This window comes from Martes martes, assembly GCF_963455335.1.
Source record: "Martes martes genome assembly, chromosome: 12".
Classification (NCBI taxonomy): Eukaryota; Metazoa; Chordata; class Mammalia; order Carnivora; family Mustelidae; genus Martes; species Martes martes.
The window spans coordinates 8241386-8261346 of record NC_137900.1 but is presented as its reverse complement, the minus strand read 5'-3'; the positions used below and the strand labels follow the sequence as shown (position 1 = coordinate 8261346).

The 19961-nt window shown below is 47.7% G+C and overlaps 1 protein-coding gene across 8 annotated transcripts in view; it reads left to right on the top strand.

Moving 5' to 3' along the window:
* SMARCA2 (SWI/SNF related BAF chromatin remodeling complex subunit ATPase 2) overlaps window positions 1-19961 on the top strand; it is a 192762-nt gene that overhangs the window by 115329 nt on the left and 57472 nt on the right. The window contains exon 1 of one of the 8 annotated variants that reach the window (XM_080819937.1): window positions 17360-17563. The exons of 6 other annotated variants lie outside the window; for them this stretch is intronic. The gene's annotated coding sequence lies outside the window, so the exon portion shown is untranslated. Of the gene's footprint in view, window positions 1-17359; window positions 17564-19211; window positions 19345-19961 lie in introns of those variants that run through there. One more of the 8 variants, XM_080819938.1, reaches the window with a different exon arrangement.

Genomic DNA, 19961 nt, shown 5'->3' with positions numbered 1-19961 from the left:
CTCAGGATCCCTGTCCCTCAGGCACCAGTGTCGATCCCAAAGAGCCTTTGCAACTGAGGAGACGCCTCTCCCTCCACAAATCCTGATTTAGCCTGCTGTCTGATGGTGGGCTCACAAATCCATTTTTGGAAGGCACTGGTATCATTCGTGGTTTTTTTTCCTTTTGCATACCAACTTTATCCTAATCCTTCTGAAGGCAGTGGGTGGCTCCCCTGAACAGAGGATGGCGCCTTTAGAAAGCGTAAAAGAGAATATGAACGCGGTTTTAAAAATAGGGTCTCCATCGGCATTTCAGAGCTTTTCCCGTGGTGGACCCAAGGCGATTACCAGGCTGCACTGTGTACTGCGTGTGTGTGTATGTGTGTGTGCGTGCGTGCGTGCGCATACACAATAATTGGCTCGTGTTGATAATTTCTTGGAAAAACATCTCTGTGTGCCTCCGTGTGAAAGCAGGCATTCCATCAGCCTGAATTGGCAGACGTCTGATGAGCCCAGGGGGACAGGTTTTTCGGTTTAGCTCCAGCCATGTGCGCTGTCTGTGATGTCTCCAGTATTGTAATCGTTATCGGGGGCAGGGGCTCCATAAAATCGCCGGGGGGACGTGGATTACAAAGCTAAAAGCTGAGCTGAGGGTGCATTCTGGAGTACTTGCTTTTTCTCTTCTTCCTGTTCCTTTAGTCCTTCTGCCAACTTCAGAATCCTTCCCTCCCTTAAAACACTTAGTGACACCCCAGAATGTTTTCAATTGCCGAGTGAGTGATTTGTACCCTACAGCACTGGGAGATAATTGGAATGCAAACCAAATTATGTGCTCTGTGTAATATTTAATTGCCAGCCGGATAGAAGGAACGAACTTTGAAGAGTACGCTTTTGTATCACGATGGATGTGAGCATCTCGAAACAGTAATTTGGCAGGTCCTTCTTACTCGCTGGTGTCTCTCTGTGTGGTCCTCCTGCATGAGGAGGAGGATGCTTTTTTAGGTATCCTGTAGAAGCTCCCAGGGATGAAGGAAGTTATCTCTGTGTCTGCAGTGCCCTGTTTTTGCAGTTGGGCCCCAAACCAAGTTACCAGGAAGAGTGGGATAACACTCGCTTCCTCCCATCTTCCAATCTAGGGATAGATGCAGCTGGTTTGAGAAGATTTGGGATTTCGAGATGGCAGCCCTGAGAGGAAGGGCAGCCCAGAGAAGGCCCTCTTTGTCCAGCCAAGTCATAGCCCAAGCTCCCCATGATTTCTGTGCCCGAGTGGGGACCTCCTGGTCCTGTCTTCTGGACACTCAGAGGATTTGGGGGGATTCGCCTAACCACAGCTTGAAGTGGAGGAAACAGTAAGAGAGTCTTAAACCATACAGTAGTGGGGGTCATCAGTAAGTAAAATGCAGCACTTCTCAAGGGAATTTACCTGGGGGCTGTCTTAAAAAGCTACGTAACACCAGGGTGCCGATAACAGGATAAGATCCCCTAGTTGGCTTTCCATCGCCAGTGGCCTGTGTCAAAAACTACAGGGAAAAGAGGCAGAGAAATCAAAGAACTGGAAAAAGTACCAAGAAAGTTTAAAGAAGTTGGAATTTCAAACACAGTATTTGAAATTCTGTTGAAATACACAAGGACAAAAAAGCGAACTGTCTTGTCACCCATCGGAAGAGGATTTTTCCTCTCGAGAGAGATTTCTAGAAATCTCTGAAACAGTATAGTGTCTCCTATGTTTGGTCTGGATTCAGTACAATCCAACCTGAAATCAGAGACGGGGGGCTGGAAACTCCTCACTGTAATCCCAGCTGAGAGCACCTGTGATTCTGTGAAATGTCCCTTTTCTCCTAAAATATCTTACACTGACAAGACTTTATGTTTGTTTGTTTTTGTTTTTTGGGATCCTTTAAAGAAGTATAATGTGCAGAATGCTTTTAACATTTTGTTGCTTTTGTCTTGTCACTTTAAATAATCTTTCTTTGCTTTTTGCTATAAGATATAAACGTGGTTTTTTTTGTTTTTTTTTTGTTTGTTTGTTTTTTAATCAAATGGCATTTTCTAGCTTTTAAAATTGGGTCATCTGATCTACTGGGGCAAAATTTCTAGCAAGCTGCATTTCCGTTTTTATACACAAGGGAGAGCTAAGGACCTAGAAAATAGATTTGGATTTTGCCAAATTCCTGTTCTTTGTACTTTAGGAAGGAAGTACTGAACTGATTAGTGGCAAGAGTTTGAGTTGCGTGGGGAAATGCTTGACAGTAGTAAACGAATTTTGGTAACTTTTCTACAGTTTTTATTTTATACTCAAATCCAGATCCCGGCTAGGCTGTTTTCACAGCACTTGGACCTTCATGTGCTCCCTTTTGTCAGAATTCAGTAGGGTATGTTCAGTAGAAGAGAAAGTCCTCCGAGGGCCAACTAAAATAAACACTAAAGGTTGAGAAGCAGGAGAGACTTGTTGTGCTCAGTTTTTAAAACTGTGATGCGCGGAATTTCTGGTTTCAAGTTCTGTCCTTTGAAATAGGGATTCAGCTCAGAAACGTAACTCAGGCATGGAAAGTAACCATGGGAAATTGGATCGGGCGTACAGATATTTACAAGCCCGAGTACGTTCGCCTTATCTTTATGTGGAGCCAACTCCTGCGGAGAAATTGATGGGTTTCAGAAATATGTCTGCTTTTTTGAAATCAAGATTTGGTTCCTGTCCCATACTTTTTTTTTTTTTTACTTTTGTTTTCTTTAATCAGTAAAGCTGCAGGAAGAAAATCTTCTTTGTTTATCCTTAACAGGTAAAAAAGTATATATACTTAAGGCATATAATGTGACGTTGTGATACAGGTACACGTTTTGAAACAACGTCGTTCATGGTGGAGGTGGGGGAAGGTGCTGGTCGGGAAGTTAGAGGCACGGCGGGATGATTTTACCATCCCTGTGTCCACATCTGGGCCGTCAGAACTGGGACTTCAGTGATCGTGTACCTGGAGAGCTTAGGATCATGGTCCAAAATGGGAGCCTTGGAATCTGATGACCCAGGGTTCAAATCCCAGCTCTGTCCAATTATAATTAACCTGCGACTCTGGGTGCTGAGTATAACCTCTTGTAGCTTTTGCCATAAAATGGGGGCGGGGGACAATAGCATGTACTTGGTAGAGTTTTCTGAGGTTTACATGTTTAACGCTTAACCTGGCTCATATAAAAAGGGTTCCAAAAACAAATTGCCTATCACAAAAAAGGAATTAAATTATGTCAGAATAAACCTGATAAGTAATAGTAAAAGAGGAAAAAAAAACCCCAAACCATTTCCATTGTATGTCTTGAATATAGGGTTTGGGGAAACCGGGGAAAGGGAAAGGGGGAGTTAAAGAGGTTCCTATCCCCGCTCATTAATGGAATTAAAGAGAGGAGATGTTGGCTTCCTGGATAGGTGGTGGGATGGGCCTCTTCTGCTCAAGCCCCCTGCAAGCTCTGCACACTCAGCTGTGAGCTCTCTGTCCTGCGGGGTTTTCTACTTAATCCTCTATGTCTGCAGAAGAGCACGGGGGCCATCTGTCGGGAACAGGGCCCATGGGTCCCGGCCCTGCCACCTGCCGAGGATGGGGCCCTGGGCCTCCTGCGTTGAGTGAGCTGTATTCCCTTGGACTCGCAGGGTCCATCCCACAACCTCTAAAACCACGTGAAGCTGCTTTGACTTTCACTTTGTGCTCTGGTTTTAAGAATGATCACCCTCTGGCTGGGAGATGGACATTGGGGAGGGCATGTGCTATGATGAGTGCTGTGAAGTGTGTAAGCCTGATGATCCACAGACCTGCACCCCTGGGGCAAATAATATATCATATGTTAATAAAAATAATTAAAAAAAAAAAAAAGAATGATCCCCCTCTGCTTTCCTACTAGCGGGGCCGTGCACAGAGGCTGCTTAAAAGCAGATTCAACGTGACACCCATTTCTCCAACGTGGAGGAGGCTGAGCCGCTCTGTGCCCGGACTGGGGAACAAGGTGTTAATTGTCAAGTTTCCGTTCCTTACCGGCAGAGCGGTGCCCGCCTTATTAGTGCAATTAAGAGCCAGATTTGAGAGATGCTATTAGAGATAATAGTGCACACTTAGCCACCTTAAAGAGCTTGTCGAGAGCCGGTCTCCAAGTGTACACAGATGGGAATTAATAAGAGATTAAAATAGATTGTGAGATGCTCTGACTTGTATAGCCTGAACTGTTCAAGACACGAGCAGAGTTTAAGCGATGTAGATCCTACTTTGTTAGGGGTAGTGCCCTGCTTCTGGGGACCCTGCTTAGGATTTTCCCTCCCCCACAGGAGGGAAGGGCAGCTCCCCCCGCCCCCACCCCGTGCCCTCCAGAAGGGGAAGGCGAGTTCACCTGCTTGGGAGACTCGAGCCTCTGATGGCGGCCCCTGTGCTCCTGGCCCCCACTGGAGGAGAACTACAGCACGTCCCGTACCTTTGAGTCAAGAAAAGGCGATGCAGGTTGTTAGGTGTTGGGGCCTGTGGAATGTGTTGATTCCTGGCTTTGCCGGACCGCTTTTCCTCTTAGTTCACAGCCATTCCGTGGCTACCCTGAGAGGTCAGAGGGTCTACCTGCCAAAGCAGACACCAGCTCCCTGTCACGCCCTACCCGCTCCTCCCCCTCCTCCTCCCCACCATGCCCCCACCCACACCCCCTACCCCTACCCCACCCCACCCCCACCCCCACCCCGCCACGGCCTCCTATCGCAAGTGCAGTTAACCCAAACACTTCTGGGCTCCCGAGGGGCTCAGTCAGTTAAGCATCTGCCTTCAGCCCCGGTCGTGATCCTGGAGTCTTGAGATCAAGCCCTGTATCAGGCTCCCAGCTCAGCAGGGAGTCTGCTTCTCCCTCTCCCTTTGCCTCTCCCCCCACTCATGTTCTCTCTCGCTCACTCTCTCGGGTAAATAAATAAAATTATAAAACAAACAAAACAAAACCCAAACACTTCAGCATGGTCTGTGACCTGGGGCTCTCTGGCCTCAACTTCTCCCCTTGCTCTCAGGGGGGCAGTCACACATGGCTGTCTCCTTGTCCTAGTGGTCTCTTTCCAGAGAGATCCCTCCTGACCACACTAGCTGAAATCGCCAGGCCCAGCCAGTGTCTGTCACGTGACTTAAGCCAGTTTTCTGCAGGGCCCTGCCATTGTGCAAAGGAGAACTCCTTGTCTCCTTCCATGAGTATGAGGCTCCAAGAAAGCCAGTGCCCTCGCCTGCCTAGTGCACTAGCACAGGCCGGCTTGAGAGCGCCCCGCACACAGTAAGCACCTTATGAATACCGTGACTAAGGGAGCGTACCCGCCGGAAATGCAGGCTTGCGAGAGAGGTGGCCGCAGTCTGTGTCCTTTTGGCAGAGTGAGTGAATCCTGTGCTTTTTGACTCGGGTGGGTCAAGGTAGACATTGCTGGCGTCCTTCCCGTTCGATGCCAGTGATCTGTGTCTTCTCGGAAAGATCGCTTCCTTAAAAGAATTCAAAAGGCATGCGGTTCCGACAGAAGAGCTCGTGAGCGTCTCAAGAATTTGCAGGCGCCGTTCTCATTTCAGAGCCCGGTGATGAAGATCACTTAAATTTGCACGCAGAAGTACAATCACCGCTCTCCTGCGGCAGCCTTCTCTCCTTGCAAACGGCCGTAGATTTCACAACTGCCTTCCGGTTCCAACCTTTTCTTTCTTTTTTGGCAAAACCCAGAGTAATACACACAATCTAACTCCAAATTAAAAGACAAAAAGAAGGCACTAAATTAACTGGGGTTTCATGTTTAGTTTCATACAAGAAAGTACCCAAGAGAGCATGTTGTTTTAAGCAGAAGGCCTTCGACTTTTATATTTTCTTAGGGTTTCTTTCTTATTTTTTATTAGAGAATGTTAGATTGTCAGAATTCATGAAAAAAAAATTGTGGATGGGACCATGAAACTCCAGGCAAAGCTTACTCTGCCACTCTTCCTGACATACAATATTTAAGATCGCGGTGCTCTGCGTCCTTTGTAGAAAGCATATTCCTAATGCAGGATGCCGTTTTCTAAAATAGCCTTCCCTTGGACCTTGTGTAGAGTATTTTCTAAAGATGTCCTACAGATTATTTAAAAGGATATCTTCAGAACTTTATCGAGATTGTCAGTGGATCTATTCCTCTCTTCCATGTTGCCTCTGATAACTTAGTGGGAGGAAGGGGGACTCAGGCACCAGGATCTCAGAGGTCTGGGTCCAGATCTGTTGTCATTTTGCTACGTGACATCTTGGATGAGTCATTTCACTTCCCTGAGAGGGATGAGGGTGAGGAAGAGTACATGGTCCCGTCTTTCCTTCCCTGCCCGTCTTTGACTTTGCCTTTGGTGACCCAGGAGAGAACTCTGGATTTACCCTGGTCTGGTTCCAGCTCTGAGACTCGGCCCTAAAACTTGGAGGCGCATGGGTGAGAGACTTGCTCCTTGTCCTTGGGAAGGCTTTGTCTTGAAAATGAGGGTTTAACACAGGGTCCTGTAGCGTGTTGGTGGCCTCAGGACATGGTCCAGCATTTGGGACGATCTGCTTGTTGGCCGCATTCAGAGAGTTGAACCTCGTCCATATGCTGATGGGACATGATAGATGGGAAACCAGTGTGGTGGTAGCCACAACGGACACACCTGCCTGCCATACGGAGTTCCCTTCCCCACACAGGTAGCTGGGGACTTCTGCCATTCTATGCAGAATGAGACCAAGAATTTTCTAGCACTTTGACATCAAGAAGAAACCACCCAGCCCCTTCATTTGTTTTGAGTCCCCTGCAACTACCAAACAGCATGCCTAACCGGTGCCAAAGGGACCCATTTTGTCCGTGGACACATAACAAGTCCTCCCTCCCACCCAAATTATCAAGACCGAATCCATTTGCGTTCATATTAATTTTTTTAAAAAATCAGTACACCAGTGTCAGGGGATACTACTGGAAGGCAGAGGAAGGAACTTGGAGTCCAGCAGACCTCAGTCTCAACCCCGCAGGGGATTCCCTGTCATCAATACGAATTCTGCAAGAGAAGTAATAAACGCAGTTTAGGGTTTCACTCGCCGTTTTATCTTGTTACACGAATCTGATGATTATTTTCTTAGTTGTTATCTTTCTGCATTTTTTATAATCTGCACCCAAAAACCCTTGGAGCTTTGCTTTTTTTTTTCTTTAATGCCAAGTTGAAAATAGCTTTTGGGGAGGCATCTTTCCCCATTGTAAAAGCGTAACAAGAAATACAGAAGAGCGAGGGAGAGAACACAGAATCACCTGTGATCTCCCTGACCTTCACGTCTCCAGGTTGGAAAAGTAGCCAAGGCAAACATGGCCAGGGATCATTTCAGTGCCATTACGTCCAGAATTATTTTTAACCTGTTACAAGGCTGAGCTCTTTTGTAGCCGTTTCAATAAATCCCAGCCGGTGATATCCATCAAGCCCCAGCCTGCCGTTAATAATATTTGCATGTCCTTCCATTTGGTTTAAAAACAGCCTATTTTACAGGGCGCCCTGTGCCAAACAACTGACTTTTTTTTTTTTTTTTGAAAGCCATTAAGGGATGCGTGGGGGCGCGCCTTCCCACACTGGGATAGCGGGTTTTGCTGCTCCATAAACAGAGTTTTCAAGTCTGTACTTCAGATTGCACAGGCTGTCCCCCCCTCTTGCTTTTACCTCTCCATGTCACATAGCTCGTGCTTTTTTTTTTTTTTTTAACCTGCAAAACAGGCTCCCATCACCCCACTCCCCTTTGCAGGACCGATGTGTTTTCTTTTCTCTGGGATATATTGATGTAAAAATACTGTCTCCTTTTTAGTTGCCAGGTCTGAATTCTTCACCCAAATGCCTTCCCCTGGAATTTTCAGGACTTTCGGTTCCGACACCGTCCTCTCCCTCTCTGTTCCAGACAGTGCCAGCCTGGGACCTCTCAATCTCTGTCACAATTTCATCCCCTTACGTATTCGGAATAGCTATTATCTTGCCCATTTTACAGATGAGGAACTAAGCCTCACCGGCAAGGGGCTGATTTTTGGACGTAGCATTTACTACACGGCGGGTAGACTTGTTGGATGAATGCTGAACCTTCAGTTACTTTATCGCCCTGTAGATTTTGAAAATGCCTATCAGCGCAGGTCTGCGGGACTGTGGGGTTTTGGCAAAAAACAAATCCTATCCCGATTGGCAGCCCCTTTGCCCACTGAGCTGACCTCCTCCTGGAGTGTGAATTCCAGCTGCTTCTTGACAAGGTGCGGGAGCTCAGGACAGATGAGCGACAGGTGAGTCTCTTGATGACCCTGGGAGCACTTACATCGAGAGGAACTGAAGGCAGCCCTTTAGGTGGAATGAGTGTTAAGACGCGCTTCGCAAAGGTGACTTGCCCCGCCAGTCCTCAAGAGGGCGCTCTTTGCAGACCTCCATCTTCCCAGCGGTGGGACTCTCTATCCCCGTCTTGTTTGTCTTGTTCCCCGTTCCCCAGGAGGCCCGAGCCCCTCCCGGTCCTCCTCGCATGCTCCGCTGGGCTTGCACACGTGCCTCTGCCTTTTTACCAAGTGAGGGGCTGGTCTTGGTTGTTCCTCCAGGTCGGGGCATATTTTTTGCCGGTGAGGCTGAGTATCTTATTTAGGCCGTTTTACTCCCAAAGCCAGAGCAAGACACAGGATGGTATAATAACCAATTAAAATAAAGGCAACTTAGGGACCCCTGGCTGAGCCCAGTCTGAAGAGCTGCCACTCTCCATTTCGGAGTCGTGAATTCGAGCCCCACTTTGGGTTCAGAGATTACTTAAAATAAGTAAATAAAATTTAAAAATAAAATAGTGGCAGTTTATAGAGGGAGTTTGGAACAGGGTGAATAGAAGCCAAAAATACTTATTCTGCCCCATTTGTCTGGCTTCTTTTAATTCACCATATTAATTGCATAGCTTCCCTCAAACAGCCTTGCAATGTGCTTCCTTGATAAGCCCTGCTACTTTGAGAAAGCAGAAGAAAAAAGAGCAAAGATTTAATTTTCTTGCAACAAGATTTTTGGGCCCCACTGGTGAGTAAGGCATCAATCTAAATGCCTTTACATTTTGATTAAGGGGACCTTTTTTTTTTTTTTAATTCCCAAAGAGATGTCAGACTGATAGGAGATTTGGGTATATTTTGAGAGAAGAACAAAAGTCATACAAAGCAAAATTAAATCAACAGTGAACAAAAGTATGTGCGATATATTGTAAAAAGTACAAGGGAAGGAGGAAATCCTGTAGGAGTTTATGAAGGAAGGGACATTTTAGCTGTTTCTTTGAACAAGGAGCCTGATTTGTGTAGGACAGGGGCTCAGAAGAATTCCAGGCTTTGTGCCACACTGAGGCGTGGAAATGTGTGGCTCCTCCCTCTGCGACCTTGCGTGTTAGGAGCACAGTGTTTTTGTAGGGATAGGAGTAGAGGGGAAAGATTAAGGTAGGGCCCTCCCTGGAGGCTTTCCTCTGGGCTTTACTTTGTTCCGTAGAAAGACCATAGGGTCTGAAGTGTAAGAACAAATGTGCGTTCCTCCTTCTAAGCAGAAAGAAGATAACCGCTGGCTTTGTAAAGGATGAATTAGGGCCCAGGAGAGAGGGCAAGAAAAACCCATAGGGAGGCCATTATAGCTGACCCTGCCTGTGCGAGAGGAGAATGAACAGAAGGGAATGAAGTGTTTCAGAGGTAAAGCCTGCAGTGACGGGCAGGCCTGCCTGACTGTAAGGAGGGAAAGTCATGATTTTAAAGGTCTTTTTTTTTTTTTTTTTTTTTTGTCTGGATAACTGGGGGGAAATGATGCTGCCCTTTGATGAGACAGAGAGATCCAGGGAGAAATATTTGCTCTTCTGGGAGAAAAGCAATGACTTTGAGCTGGGCCATTTGAGGGGATATTGGAAATCACAACTAGTAGCTGCAGAGTCAGTCCAGGCTGCAGAGAGAAGGTTTGAAGCCATGTGCATTGAAGTCACAGCGAGGCCAGGGGAAGTCTGGATCTCCAGGGGACCCTACTTCTTGCAAGGACCTGTCACCAGTGGCAAAGGGCTGTTCAGAAAGCACCCACCACCCTGCAGGTCGAGGGTCTGTGTCCAGGTTGCTTAGCGGAAGGAATTCTGCCAGGGACCCCGCTGTAGAAGTGGGGAGGCCAAAGCCTTCCTAAAATAACGTCATATCTCCCCCCCCCCCCCCCCCCCCCGGAGAGAGGTTTTGAAGTTCTCCAGCAGCCCGTCCTCCAAGGGCTATTCAGAGACATCTCAGCACCTGCTGTTCTAGGCACCAGATGTGTCAGTGATGTCCACTGCGGACCTGGGGCAGCCGGCCACATTTCACTGCATGTTGACCATCGGGAGCCGGAGAAAAGAGACGAAGGCCGAAAATAAAACCTGGGGGATCCTCGAGTAAGGGGAGAAAAAGGTAGTGAGAAAAGCTGGGGAAACCCAAGACTGTAGCATTATAGGGAGAGATTTTAAATAAGGAGCAGTGGAGGAGGAAATAAAGACCAGACTTATAGGGGGATTTTGAAGCTTTGTGCAACTTTTGGAAAATCTCAGTGTCCTGTCCCGGGTGCTAATGAGTTTTCCCCTGTGCTCAGGAAATAGAGTCATCCGTTCGGGTGACTCCAGAGGTTGGCAGTATGGGGCAAGGGAGCAACGAGAAGGCAGAGGGAAGACACAGCAAGTCCCATGCTAGAGTTTATGATTTTGTCCTTGAAGATGAACACAGAAAGATCTAGAACAGAGACGCTTGAATTCACGGCTGGTGTTCAGTAACCAGGTGTAGAGCCACGAGCAGTTTTCCCAGGGGGGACCTGTCTAAAAGTTCAGTTTGTATTCGACTATATTTATACTACCTAGCTTTTCTTCCCTAAGATCTGTGCTAGCTGCATAGGGGAACGGGGAGAAATCAGGCATGGCCTTGGTAAGGACAAGATCAGAGCGATAGGTTACGGCTGGGCGAGACCCTGAGCAGGGAACGAGCTGATGATTGACGCTTGGCACAAGGTGCACAGGTACAGGGGATTGGGAAGGGTGTTCCAGGTGAGAAGTGTGAGAGAAATCGAGAAGGGGGAGGATAAATATGGCGCAGTAGGGTCGGGTCCTGGCTTTCTGCTCCTGTTCCGTGTGCCGTGTTCACGGGCCAGGAGGTAATGGCCAGCCGGGTTGGGTAAGATCAGACTGGGGAGACTTGGAGTTGGCGTCCTGAGGATCGCCCTGCAGCTTGAGTCGGGCAGTAACCTGATGAAAGAAATATTGAAGGGCTGGCCGATGAGACGTAGCCCACAACTGCTTAGGAAAAAATCAGAATCCAGCTGTTGAGATCTTACTGCCGGGGAGAAAAGGCCGAATGACAAGAAAGAACAAGCAAGGTAGTGTGACTTTCCTTTTGACTGCCACTCTGAAAAGAAGCCTTCTTAACTGAAATAATCATAATCCACAGCGGGTCGGTCACTGAAAATATTAAGCTGAGAAAATGTCGCCTAAAGTAGACAAAACCTTTAATAGAAAACAATGTGATTTTGCCACATTTTTACTTAAGGCTAAAGTCGCTTCTTGGAGTCTGCTAACTACTCTTCTTTGCATAAGTAACCCTATTATGTTTCACTTAGGATTTCCAGTTTTTGCGTTCTTAGAATCTTTAATTTTTTTTAAGTTCAGCTTTACTGAGGTATGAGTAATGACGTTAGAAGACGTCTCAAGCATGCATTCTGAAAGCACTCCCCAGGCTAGTTAATGATCACCCCCGTCACCTGAGTGAGAATATCGATCCTTACAAGCACGCAGAGGGCAGACCCTCCCCCACGTTAAGAGAGTCTAGCCCTTGCCAAAGTCAGCAGCGTTTCCTTCTGTGTTTTAAGCCACTCCCCTCTTCCGGAGTCTTTCACCGTCCTCCCTGTTCTTTGAAATCAGAGCCCCGTGTCTTTTCACAATCGTGTTTCATTTTACGTCATCTCCAGTTGGATGGCGTCGTTCCGATAACAAGCGTAACTGGCATCTCCATCTTTGGGAACACAACTGACTCTTGGCCTACATGACAGGTGGAGCGAGCAGGGGTCCTCTCGCTGGGCAGGGCCTTAAGTGGAGGTGGATTGAAGGGGCCTTTTTACCTCCTTCAGATCTAATGACTGAGAGCTGTGCATCCCCTTAAATTCTTTTTCTCTGTGCTCTGTTCCTGGAATGCGATTAGGAGAGAGTTTCTGCAATACATGTCCCTGCTAGGTAGAGCCAGCCCCTGTGTACGTCCACACTGGGCACGTCGCTGACCACGTTTCAGGTGACCCCGTCTCCTGGTGTTGCATCATCTGCTCCCCAGCACGGTGCATACACATCGCAGCCATCCATTCCCAGCAAAACCCTGGCTTGCACCCCAGGAGGCCCTGGGAGCCGTGCAAGGCCAGAGCAGTGCTAAGCATGTTTGTTAGTAAAACCTGGTCTGTCTTAACCCCTGTTCTTGTTTCTTTGTGCTTTAAAATTACAGACTCGTTGCAAGGTTTATTGCATGACAGACATCTAGATCTTGTAGCTCATCAGGGCTCAAAATTCCTTTTAGAATTTTTAGCTTTACTGACCCGGCATGAAGTAGAGGAGGAGAGTCCCACCTGACAAACAGCTTTACGTGTATTTAGAAGTGCTGCGTACACGTACCTTGAGCAGGTCTAAACCTGAAACCATGACTGCATGGGCCCCAGTTGATTCTCAAGTTGAACTTGGCCTGGGTGCTCCCCTGCTGACGCTCTAGTGGTCTCTTTGCATGGGTGCGTGTGTGCACGTGTGTGGGTGTGCACGCTTACGTGTGGATGCAGGCATGTACCCGCACGGGTCTGGTCCGTTACAAGTACGTGTCTGTGCATACGGGCTTCGAGCCTCCCTGGCTGGAGCCCGCGACTCTCTTTGCTCCTTTCATTCAGTTTCAGCTCCCACACCCGTGGGACTCCCTCTTTCATGCTTGCAGTCCAAATTCCTAAAAGAAGTGAACTAATTTGGGGGCTTGTCTGCTGACGCCGAGACCCTCTTGCCAGGCCCCTCACGAGCCTGGAGACAGGCCACCCTGACCACAGGGCGCGGGTCCCACTTCCAGCGGGCGAGACCAGGCCAGGGAGAGGCTGCCGGACACAGAACTCGGCAGCCCGGGGTCCGGGCAGAGCAGTTTCCCTTAGATTCTAGGACAGCGTGAGACACAACAGTTGCTGTCCCTTACTCACACGGATGTTTCGTTTCTTGGAGGCGGTCCTCACGCAGCACCCTTCCCGAACACACCCATTTCCGTGATAGAGACCATGAAATCAGAAATTTCAGTAACCATGTGAATCGGTCTGCAAAGGCTGCAGGAACAAAATACCACAAACTGGGTGGCTTACAGAGCAGAGACGGACTTTCTCTCGGATCTGGAGGCTAGCAGTCCAAGATCAAGGTGTCCACGGGGCTGGTTTCGGCTGTAGCATTCTTCAGCTTACAGCTGCCGTCCGCTTCTCCCTGTGTCTTCCCGCGGCCTTCCCTCTGTGTTCCAGTCTCCTCCTCTTACCAGGACACCAGTTGTGCTGAATTTGGGCTCACCTGAATGACCTCTTTCTACCTTAATTACCTCCCAAAAGGCCCTGTCTCCAGACACAGCCCCGTTCCGAGGCACGCCCGGGGTTAGGACCGCCCCGTATGAGTTCGGGAGGGGACGCGGAACAGCATGGTATACCGTGTCATCGTATCAAGTACAGACTTTGCTACTGGCTGTTCAGCCTGTGCTGTGTCCGTTAACAGGTGTGTGTCATGATCCGAGACTGTTCCCACCCCTTCTTGCAGAGTGTGTTGGTGACTGAGCTGTGGCTCAGTCCAGGGACCGTCCATGAAGCGTGGGGTTGTGGTGCCTCCTTGTCTCCCGGTGATAGACCCACACGACATTCCCACTGAGGTAGATAATCAGGAGTGGTCATTGGCCCCCAGAGGTGAAAGCGAGGTGGAGAAAAGAAAACAGGACAGAAAGTGACACTGGAGGTGGCTAGAGGGTTTGAGAATGTGGCGCCCGGTGTGAAGCCCGGAGTCCTGCAGGAAATTCCGCTGTAGACCATATTGGAAGGGGCGCCTAGGTGGCTCAGTTGGTTAAGCGTCCGACTCTTGGTTTCGGCTCAGGTCATGATCTTGGGGTTGTGAGGTCAAGCCCAGCATCAGGCTCCGCTCTGGTCCGTAGAGCCTGCTGGGGATTCTCTCTCCCTCCCTCTTCCTTTACCCCATCCACCGCTCATGCTCTCTTAAAAAACTATTGGAAAAAGTTGATGAATATAAAAAAAGAAAAAAAAAACCAAGCTCAAGTCCTCTCCGTGTATTTTAGTTGAAACTGAACTGGAGCATTTAGCTTGAGTTGAACACTTGTGTGTGTGTGTGTATATAAATCCCAGTCCACTTGGCTGGTGTTCAGCCCAGACGGTTGCAGCGAACGTGTGCGTCGAAAAGGGAATGGTGATGACAAGGACAGAGGAGAAGAACCTTTTCTGCCGGAAAGGGCTGGTTGCATGGTTTCAGGAGCTGAAATCTGTGTGACCTGAGTGGGTCGGTGGTGCCTTCCCGGGCAGACGAGGGCACTGCTGTGAAGTGTGTCCCCGGGTTCCAGGGATGAGTTCAGGCAGCAGGTTCCCCTGATCGTCCAGTATTGACGGCTGGGGAGACGGGTTTTTCCCGGAAGCCCCTTCTGTGGAGAACTGAAGGAAGCTGTGAGGTCGTAGAGAGACCATGTAGAAGGATCTGGATTCTCAGCGGGTGGAACTTCTGTTGAAGACGAGTTTAGCAAGGTGAATGAGGAAAAGCGCTTAAAGAAAGGCATGAAGAGACCAGCCAGCCCCTCCCCATCAAAGGGCTCATCTGAGATACTGCGGGACATTGGAAGGGCAAAGGGTAAAATGTTGGGACCTAATCCTTGGCAATTTGCCAAGGCCCAGGACCAGGGCTGCTTCTGTATCCTAGATTATTTAATGAGTGGAAGAGGGCAGATGGGAGTCCAAAACTGATAAGGGTTTTGGGTTTTTTTTGTACCCCAAAAACAAAACCAAAAAACCTCTTACCAGTCGTTTCTAAATGTTTTAAGTCCGTGTCCTAAATAGGTATTCATGCTACTGTGTTTTACATTTTCTTCTGCATAATGAGAGTTCTAAATTTTTCAACAGGCATTTGCAAGGGGCAGGGGATAATCATCGTTTCCTGATTGTTAGGCTGGCTTTTTGCAGTTTCACCTTGCACGGTCATCTTTGTGGTCCCACATTGCCGTGCAAATCAAGAACTGCACGTGTGTGCGTGCGTGTGTGCACATGTGTGTGCGTGTGCCGGCTTATTAAGATGCACCCTGTTATGTCTTCAGATGGATTATTCATCTAAGCCTAGCCAGCATAATTAGACTTTACCTGATGGTTCCGAGTCTTCATTCGTGCTATAAAGTAGCAAATACCATGGTTAAGGGTGTGCGGCTTATGCAGCAAAACTTTCAGAGCTGAAATCCTGGCTTAGCTGTTCACCTCGGTCTGATCTGGGAGCCTCTGCTTCCTCCCCTGTAACCCGACGAGAGTAACAGTACCTGCCTCCTGGTGTTGGTGCAAGGTTAACTGAGCAAATGTGTGTGTAGCTCAGAATGCCTGGCGGCCGTGGAAATGCGTAGGTAGGGGTTGCTCCTGGTGATGATGATTGTCATAGGGACAGCAGAAACGTTCCCAATGCCAGCTATCTTCACATGGACTGAAACTGAGACCCTTTCCTCTATCCAGTGGCCTCGGGCTGCAGTGCTGTTGATTTCTTGCCTTGTGCTATTTACTGTTCTCCTCCCTTAATTTGTTAATTACTGGTCTTTGCCTCCACCTCAAGCAGAACAAGCATCCCAGTCTCAGCCTCCCTCTTATTTGGGATTTGATGCTTTTCACCTACTGGTGGGGGGGGGGGTGCTGTCAGAGCTCCAAGAATCTGTCTTGTATAGAAGCCCTCAAGAGGGCCCCGTGTCCCAGGCAAGCCCCGAAGAGAACCATTTCTTTGGCTCGAGGGCCTCCAGAGGAGGTGGTACTCCGTCGTCGTCCATCGCCTGTCTATCTCAAAAACATCATGTTAGTCTTTGTAAGCACTGAAATTACGCCGCGGTCTGTTACCTTCTTTTGGCATTTCCTTTTTATTTTAATATACTGAGAACCCCGAAGGGCGAGGTGACCCAGGCCTCCCTGAGAAGCCCCATGTGGGGGATGAGTGGGTTGTGAGTTACAGTCACTGATACATGGTCTCGGGATAAGAAAGCAGAACTGTGTTTCTTCTCATTCTCTATCGTTTGTCCAAGTCTCTTGCTGGTTCACAAATTCTCTCCGGTTCTTTATTCCACCCAAGGGAGCTGGAGCATTGCAGGTGCCTAATTTGTGAGAACAAAGGTGTCCGTGCCTCATGTTTGTAATGTGGTAGGGTCTAAGGGGCTGGATGTTTCTGGGGCTGCCCTCTACTAAATCTGAAAGTCATGCTCTGAACAGAGTCCTGGGCTCAGTACTCCCCAAAACGTACTCTGTGGGTTCTTGGTTGATCCTGTGGCTGAAATAAGTTTTACTTCTGTCCTTATGTTTTGCCCTCTTCCCACCCCAGAATGGCTCTTTACGTGAACTACGGTTCTAATTTGTGTTGTCTCAGTTGTATAAGCTCACCCCTTTCCCTTCTTCCGGAGCTTCCTGGGTAGCTTCCTTAGGCCATTAGGGGTAAGAGAGCACCTTGGTTTGTTTTTGCAAAAGTGATCTGAAGTCATCGAAGAAGAAACCGAAAAGCTCACCGTACTGAGAATGTGGTTTATGGGGGCTCCAGGCGCTTGCCCTTCATGGCCAGTGCTGTCCGCTTCAGTGGCCAACTCCCAGGTGCCTGGCATGAGTAAAGTAAGAAATGAGGGTCCCCCGAATTAATAGGTTATATCAGTTGATTGAACCACAGTGGGGGGGGGGGGTACCCTATGCTTTAAAAACAAAACAAAAAAACCTTTTAGATCAACTCCTCTCTCTCTCTCTCTTTTTTTTTGGTGGCGGATGTGGGTATGGATCTCACTACCTCTGCTCTCTTTCTTTCACTCTCTGAGGCATTTATTAACAAAACTCTAAAGTCTGAATCGATAGGCCCCTCATATGCAGGTATTTTCATGCGTCCTGGGTATTACCTTAATAACCTTTGAATGGATAAGGATTTTTGGAAAAGGCTCCTAGTCCCCGACAATGAGGGCAAGACGGAACGTGCTGGCTGTTGAAAATGCTGGAAGGTCTGAGGCTGGAAGGAAAGCTAGCAAGATTTCCCTGGTCTTGTGCACGGTGTGTTGAGGTGGTAGGAACACGCAGGAACCTGTCGATGGGTTTGTTTGTTTCTTAAATATTTACAGAGCTGGGTTCCCCCACCCCCCCCCAACCCCGTGACTTTTCTTGTTTCAGTTGTGGTAAGAAGCACATCATGCAAAATTGACTCCCTTCACCATTCCGAGTGTACATTTTAGCAGATGGCCATGCGACCATCACTCCTGTGTACTGCAGAACTCGCTCTCCCAGCCCGAAAGTCTGCATTCCTTGAACACTAACTCCCCACTCCCCCCTCCACTCCAGGCCTGGCAACCTCTGTTCTTCTTTCTCATGTAAGTGGAATCCTACAGTGTTTGTCCCTTCGCTGTCTGACTTGTTCTACCTTGGGAATTTGATTTTATGCCACAGTTGCGTTCAGGGATGGTAATGATCAAAAACCTAAAATTTGTCCCAAGCCCCGAGTCTCAAATTCTGTATCCAGAAGTGCTAGGGTCTTTATTCAACCAAGTGACTAAAATGAGGTGGCATTTTGGGTAAGAGCTCCATGTTCAATTTGTTGCTATCATTTAAAAAAAAAAAAAAAATCCCCGTGGTAAGAAAATTTCCTGTATGTGAAATCTTAAAGTTTCTTTTAAAATCCACTTTTTTTTTTTTTTTTTTTTTTTTTGGCCTCTGCTACTGCTGGTAGTCTGGTTGTCTTGGATAATCCCTGCCCGTCTTACTGGCTTCCAGGGTCTCTGCAGGGCTGAAGAGCGGGTTAGGCTCCCCTAATATTAGAACCAAGTTTAGCCACGTGTGAGTGGTCTTCGGGAAGCAGTGTAGTATTGAGCTGTAATTGTCTTAACCCATATGCCTTAATGCTTAGCCCTCCATCTGTAGCCCTCCCCCTACCCCAGCAGTATTTAGGATCCTCTCCTGGAATCTAATGTAGTTCCTAAGGAGGAGAAACCCTCCCACCCCCCCCCATCCGCCCACCCCCACAGAGAGAGCAAGAGACCTTGGCCCTGGGCAGAAGCTGTGATATTTAAACGTCAGAGTTAGGCATTAGAATATGGACTCTTCCATTTCCTATCCATTTCTCAGGCATTGTCTAGATGTCTTTAGAATTGCTCCTTTTTATTTTTCTTAAGATGGTCCGTTCCGCCGTTGGGGGGGCTGTGGCACTCTGCGTGGTGGGCTTGGAGATCCCGAGTGGAAAAGGCAACTGCAGCGAAACAATGCCCCAGAGTTGCCTGTGGCTTTGTTTGCTTGTCCCTGTTTACCTATTCACAGCCATGGATCCCTTCCCTTCTCCCGTGTCCTACGGGGAAGTCAGGTTTAATAACGCCCCGCTACAGAGAGGGTTATAGGAACAAGGATAATGCCGACTTTCTGCACTGTCCGTCTTTCCCTGAAAGACCTAGCTTGTGTCAGGATGACAGAGAGGAGCACGGACCAGACCCACGTGTGGGCGATTTCCCGGTCGGGTCTGCCATGTGCTTTTTTGCAAGCTGCAAAAGTGTTTGCTCTCAAACGGCTCACCCTGCACAACGGTCTCCTGCATTCTCTTATCAGAACCTACGCGCTGCTTTCTTAAGAGCTAATTGAAGAAGGAGCCCGTCTGTATCTCGTCCCTGCACATCCTGTGTCGTGAAAATGTATTCTTGAGAAAGAGAGAAAGAAAGAAACGAAAAGAAAGCAAGCAAAAAGAAGGGGGTGGGGGGAAGAAAAGGTTGCCATCCAGTGGAGGAAGGAGTAATTCCCAGCTTCATTCAGGAAAAACGCAGGCTGGAATATGCTTAACTATTTTAACTTGGCCGGGGATTTTTATCACCAGAAGGGTTTTTTCAGTGACATCCGGAGCCAAATGGGTGCAGTGTGCCTTTAAGGAAAGAAGTGCCTCACCAAACTTCCCCATAGTTGTATCTCACCGTTCGGATAGGGAAGGAAAGTGTTAATTTCTTATTTGTACACTTTTTTTCCGCCGACTTCCTTCCTATTCACTTCATTAAATCTAGAGGCAGTTCAGCATGGGAGCCGTCTGTATGTTGAATTAGGGCTCGCACTCTTGCGCAACACGTCACCAGTCGGAAACTGGGGGTTTGCTTCTGTGATTTATTTCATTATTGTGCTGGTAAAAGGTTTGGAAGGGCATTCTTTTCGGGGTAGTACTTTAGCATTGTGTAGCAAGTTTTTTTTTTTTTTTTTTTGGTTTTGTTTTTTGTTTTTGTTTTTTCTTTTTTGTGCCTCCCCCCACCCTAGCACTGAGTTGAGTCAGTTCAGCCAGTTTAATAAATAATTAAAAAAAAAAAATAAAAGAACAGTTTTAAATTTCCATGAATAATTTTTACTTCCAGGCAGGAGTAATCTTACTCTACTTCTTTAAGTGCGAAAAGCACTGGGAAATATTTAGCGAATTGATTTCCATTAGAAAAAGACCCTTAGAAACCCCTGAACATAAAGTACTACATATGGATGTGTTTGGGGTCTTTGGGGAGGAGGGAAGATGTTTTGTAGCTGACGGCATTCCTGCATAAAACCTTAATTTAAGGGGAATAATGGTCAGTACTTTGTGTGTTTCCTTGTAATTCCAAAACCTAAATTTAATACGGGTCTGCACGTATTAGCAATTGTCATAAACATTGTCTCCACTAGTTCTTTTTGCAATTTGATTTGTTTTCGCTTCTTAGCCACCCCCAGATTTAAAGATTGATAAGTCCAAATATCACGAGCTTATGCTTTGTTCCTTTT